This window comes from Equus asinus, chromosome 18 (assembly GCF_041296235.1).
Source record: "Equus asinus isolate D_3611 breed Donkey chromosome 18, EquAss-T2T_v2, whole genome shotgun sequence".
Classification (NCBI taxonomy): domain Eukaryota; kingdom Metazoa; phylum Chordata; class Mammalia; order Perissodactyla; family Equidae; genus Equus; species Equus asinus.
Genome location: NC_091807.1, coordinates 13493973 through 13499972, shown reverse-complemented (window position 1 = coordinate 13499972; position 6000 = coordinate 13493973).

Below are 6000 nucleotides of genomic sequence, written 5' to 3'. Positions count from 1 at the left end.
TGATTGGACCTGAGCAACATTTATGACATGATAGTTTAGTATTGGTGGACTTAAGAGAGTAGGGTCTTGAAGTGAACCTTGATAAATAAACTGAAGTTTAAGTGACTTGTTTGCCCAGGTGAGCAATCGATTATTCTGATAGGAGAGCAAATTATTTGCCTAGACAAATTGGTTTGCAAGAATTTTCCTAAAGCAAAGAGCAAAGTTATTTATTGATTTATGACCTTATCCTCTTGGGCTAGAATTTTCTGCAACAGATAGTTGTTATATTAATGCAGACAGCTTCAATTATTACTATCAGTCTAGGCTCTGTAGACAGAGGTGGTCTTTCTTCTCAAACCAAGAAGGATCAAAGAGGCGTTTCCTGGGATCTCTTCATTCTAAATTCTTAGAGAACTTCATTCAACAAATATTAATTGAATATGCAGTAAAACATGGAAAGTGCCAGGCACAGATACTGTTATTGTCCCCTCCACATATTGCCCATTAAAAATCAATCACAACATTTCTTCCCACTCATCTGAACTTGGCCTCATGATCTTTTTCAAAGTAGCATTTAAGGTGACCATTTTCAGTTCATCGGAGTAGTCGCTCAAATTGCTGTCTAAGGGACTAGGTTAAGCATTTGGGGAATATGAAGGTGAATCGGGCATGCCTTCTGTTCTCAGGGAGTCTGGAGTTAAGAACTCATAGGGAGTACCCTGGAAACATTGCTATGTGTTTGGTTAGAGCAATGTGTAAACGAATGTGAGTAGTATAAAGTCAGTGCAGATAGAGAGCTATTGGTGGCCATTATAAGTGACCTTTAAGGTGAGAACAAAATGTGTGACACTTACATGATAGGGAATGGGAATGACTGAATCAGGAAAAGCTGGGAATGAAAAAATCACAACTGTGCTTCAAGAAGAGTATTAATCTGGAAGTAGACAAGAGATTCTGTAAATGCAGAAAATTTGTAGGAGGCTTTGGTGGGGATTTTGGAAGAACATAATCTAAGAACAGATTAGGTCAGTTATCAGTAGATGGAAAAGAAGGAGTGAGTGGGGAAAATGTATTACAGACATAGAATTGACAAGTTTTGACCACAGTGGTTAGTTGTAGGGAAGCAATCAGAGGAGAGGAAAGAAATGACTTTTAAAAATACAAATTTTGTATTTTGGACAACAAAACTTGTTGTTTTTAAATTTTGAGCAAAAATAGTCAACACTCATGAGTGTTGAATACTTCAATCAAAATCCAATACTCATGAGGAGAGAGAGGTTTGAGAGAGATTTGACTTTTATAGTGGATATCTCTTGTTTGTGTTTGCTTAATTTCTCTTCCTTTGGGAAGCTACTTGTTCTCTTCTCCATGTGACTTTTGTGGAATATAAAACTCCAGAACCTGTCCCTCTAGACCACAGGGCAGCCACATATCCCAACTATTGGCACTCTTTTGGGAGTTATATCCTTAAGGTGAAATACTCAGGAATGAAAGCTGGTAGGACCTGAGTCTCCAGGGGACAGTACCCTAAAAAGGCTTTTGTGTATTAATACCCTTGAGTTCCCTAAGATGCTCTAGTTATCATCTTTCTGGAGATATGGTTGTTCATTTCTTTGAGTCTATGAACTAGTCAGTGAGAGCTGAAGCCAACATAATTCCCTGTGTTAGGCAATACTGAGATCCAACAAATATTCCTTAGCTACCTGCTCCAAGATATACTTGCTCCCAGAAGATAAGATTGTGAACTGGTTAAAATCAAGACTAATAGCTTGCTCATCAAGACTCATTTCAGGGCCCTTGCCTCACTGTGCTCACTTCATCTAAAACTATTGTATTGTAAATCCTGCCCAAATAGTTCCCTGCCTTGCTGACTTGCTTTACAATCACTGTAGCCAGGCCCTAAAACCCTGCAAATGTTGACCTTCTTTAGTGTAGTAGATCTAATACGCTCAGCTTTGCTTGATCAACAAGTTTTCTAGTTGTCTCTGGGAGAGCCAAAAGTCAACACTAGTAAACAACCAATAAATCCTTTTTTATTTTCTGGATAAATTAGATTAAATTCTGTTGCCTGCAAGTAAAAACTGCTAATTATAGCATACATTATCATACATGCTCACGGAATGTCATTTTGTGTGCAACTTGTCCCATAAAATTAGACCGTCAATTTCTGGAAGGCAAAACATTTGTCATATTGGAGGCTAAGGTGAAATAGTGTAGAACATAAAGAAATAGACAAACTTACTACTTAGTGTTATCCCTTGTCTCTCAGTTACTAGCATATTGCCTTAATAAAAATAGATTTGCAATATTTGTTGTTTGACAATAGCTGTATCTGTTGTGCTAATTAGGTAAGGTCCATAACTTTGAGATATGACACCACAGGAGACAATGTTAGAGTGTCACCCATTTCCTCTAGGGTCCTCTTTTCATTTCAGTAAAAGGAAGCCTATGATTCCTAAATAACTCCATTAACATCTTTTTTGCAAGGCTACCCTTGGGCATTTGTCACAAAGGAAGCCCTTAACGAGTGACTGGCGAGCACGGACGGATAAATGGCCAGGGTAATTCCGAGTTTCTCAGAGGGCTAAATTTTAGTCATCCGATGCAGTAACTGGCTTAATCGCACCCTTTATCGTTGCCTTCCCTCTGTCACCTCTCCACTCCCCACTTCCATGGGGCAAGTTTTTAGACAAAAATGATGTTCCTCAAACGTGCTTGATAACTGCTATGATTTAGTTATGACTTTTTGTTTGCAGGTAATAGAAAGGAATTTTGCCTAAGGTACCTAAATAAGAGGGATTTAGTGGTGGGTTGCTGGTGTTGACTCCCCAGATCGCCAGCAGCGATACCTGTTTATCAAGCACAGCTAAGTTTGCACACAACTCTTGCTTCTGGAGAGAACCCAACCAAAGCATAGCCTTCTTAGGAAAGCATGTTATCCTCATCCTTTCATGGTAAAACAGTTCCTAGAATTGCACCTGGGATAACTTTATAAAAAAATTATTTATTTATTTATTTTTTCTTTAAATATTTTATTTTATTTTTTTAAAGATTGGCACCTGAACTAACGTCTGTTGCCAGTCTTCTTCCCTTTTTCTTTTCTCCTCCTTCTTCTCCCCAAAGCCCCCCGTACCCAATTGTATATTTTAGTTGTGCATCCTTCTAGTTGTGGCATGTGGGACACTGCCACAGCATGGCATGATGAGTGGTGCCGTGTCCACGCCCAGGATCCAAATTAGCAAAACCCTGCACTACTGAAGTGGAGCACATAAACTTAACCACTTGGGCACTCCTTGGCAGGAATGGTGTCTGATTTGTCTACTGAGTGCCTAGGACAGTGCATATCACAGAATAGCTAATCAACAAACGTCTGCTGAAGGAATCATCGTGGGCTAAGTAGCCTGGCTGCAGGGCCTGATAATTCCAGGGATGTGACGGTCACAGCCGACTGGAATTGAACCATGCTAAGGGGTGAAAGAGGCATTCATTCAATAAGCATTTTAGCCAATCCATACCTCCTAACTATGACTGGTCCTCAGGCAGCATGCGCTGGGATGGCTGGACCAGTTGTCCATGGTTGTTGTCCATTCTAATGCTTGCTTTGGCTGTTCTCATTGGTACATGCTCATGCTCTGCTGCTTGTTAAATATTTTCATATCATCCCCGTTCATAACCATTCATCAACCGCTTTATTTCAGATGTACTTGAATCTTGCTTTTGAAATCTGAAGAGAATGCTCTCTTATTTTGCATGTTCCATATTGTAATGTCTCTTCTCACCAGTTCTTCAGCATTTCAAAGAGAGATGGTATCTTGGTCAAAGTCATTGTTTATTTCTAAAGCATATGTACCTGATCGTGCGTCCATGCAAGTATTTGTTTTCCTCCTCAGGAAGTATATTTCTTATCGTCGCTGATTGCACTGGCCTGGTGCCAGCCTACTCTCTTAGACAGCATCAAATATTAGTTTTGGTTGATACTGTAGAACATTATGTATGATAACCTGGACAGTTTTAAGTCAGTGCTTAAAACCAATCAATCAGAAAATAATGTTTTGGTATCTACTATAAGTAAAGCACCGTAAAAGTAGCCAAGGGCATATACAAAAATTTCAGCAATGATCTCTGCCTTCTAAATCTTTAAGATTCCAATCCAGGTCTGGTACACGGTATTTATACTGTGCCAGGCAAGTAACTTAACCCGGTGCCTCATTTACTCATTTGTAAAATGAGGATAATAATTAATGTGCGGGTTTGACGTAAAATTTTAAACATATGAATGCTCCTTAACACATCATAGGCACTCCAAAATGGCCACTGTGATAACCATAAGTCTACTTGCAAAGTTGAGATGTAAAACACGTGTAACCATATAAATTATCACCTGATAGATATCAAAAGGCAGGATAAATTTTTCACACGCACAGAACCTACAGTACTGTGAATTCAGCAGAAGCTGCCATTCTGGCCTGGAGAAATCTGGGGAAGCTTTTTAGAGTAAGTGGAATTAGAACTGAGTCTTGAAGATGAGCTAGACTTTGAACAAGCTTAAGGTGAACAAGCTCACTGTCTTAAGATGAGACAGTGCAAGTGTGCTGGGGTGCTGGGGACAGGTTCCCTAACCATACTGTGTTAGGCTTCGGGCGGAGCCCAGGGGCTGGGATCAAGGGCAAAAAGAGCCTATAGCTCCTTCCCCTGACCATGACAAGATCAAATTGAGGAGGTTAAAATTTGGTTGTAATCGTGCATAATGAAGGTAAAAATCGAGGTTGTAATGGGCTGAATTTGAGAGGAAACATGTAGGGTAGGGCAGAGGCTGGGAACCTTGCTGATGAGGTCATGGCTGAATCAGAGATGACATGAGTACGCTCAACACTGACTTTTTGAGAGTCAACATTTTTCTCATTCTACTCATCCTCCCTGGGATGAGCATATATAGAGTGATCAAAATGAATGTTAAAAATCACTTGCTTCATTTTTTCCCGCCTTATGGAATTTATTAGTAAGAGTGGAATTTTAAGTTATTCCTTCATGGAACAGAGAAAACATTTCACATTTCACATTTTCTATTTTACATTTGTCTGAAAATTGGCTGTATTTTAAAGAAAATATACTCAGTCCACTGCTCAAAAGAAAATTTTAGAAATGAAGGTAATGTGAAAGAACAAATATGTTCTAGAGTTATTCTTAAAATCATCACGTGCAATGTAGAGATGAAGGTGTTAACTTCGGTCCTCAGGTCCATTTTTATGTCACTGGGCAAAACTGATGCCTGCACTGAATTATAGGTATGAGAGCCATTATCTCCCAGGCGCACCTTGAAAAAGAGATGTCTAATCTCAATAATGTGACTTTCCACATTAAATAAATCCCCCATGTTCAGTAGTTCGTTCTTAAGGAGAAAATGTCGTATCCCTCCCCCGCTCACCTCTACTAGTCTTAAAAAGAGAAGAATCTCAAAGAAATTTGAATTTTCAGTAACCACAGTTGATTTTGTTTCTTCTTAATATTCTTCATCATACTGTGTGTGTGTGTGTGTGTGTGTGTGTGCGCAAATGTGTGTGTGTTATGTAATGGATGAATAAACTCAGGAGAATCAGTTTGCTTGCCAATTGTTTACCATAGAAACTATTTTTCTTCATATTGATTTCGTTCTCCATTTTTTATGCTAACGTGTATGCTTATAAAAAAAGCAATTAGCCTAATAAGCCTAGTTGAATTAACACAGCTCTTAGGCGATACTCGGATGACACTGGAGAAAGTATTTAACTAGGGTTTTGAAAGGCTCAGGAGCTTCCCAGTCCCGCTTTGGAGATGAGCTACCCCAGAGGAGCATCCTACAGAAGCTTTATTTGCTTTCTAGAAAATCTGCTCTACATACTTCCAACCAATTCTACGCTAGTAATAATGTGCAGCTTCGCATTTGGAGGAAAGTTTCTGACCCAAGTCTGTTCAGTTTTGGCGTCAGTGCTGCGTCTTCTCCCTTATAATTGCGTGAGATAAGGTTAATGGATTATATAG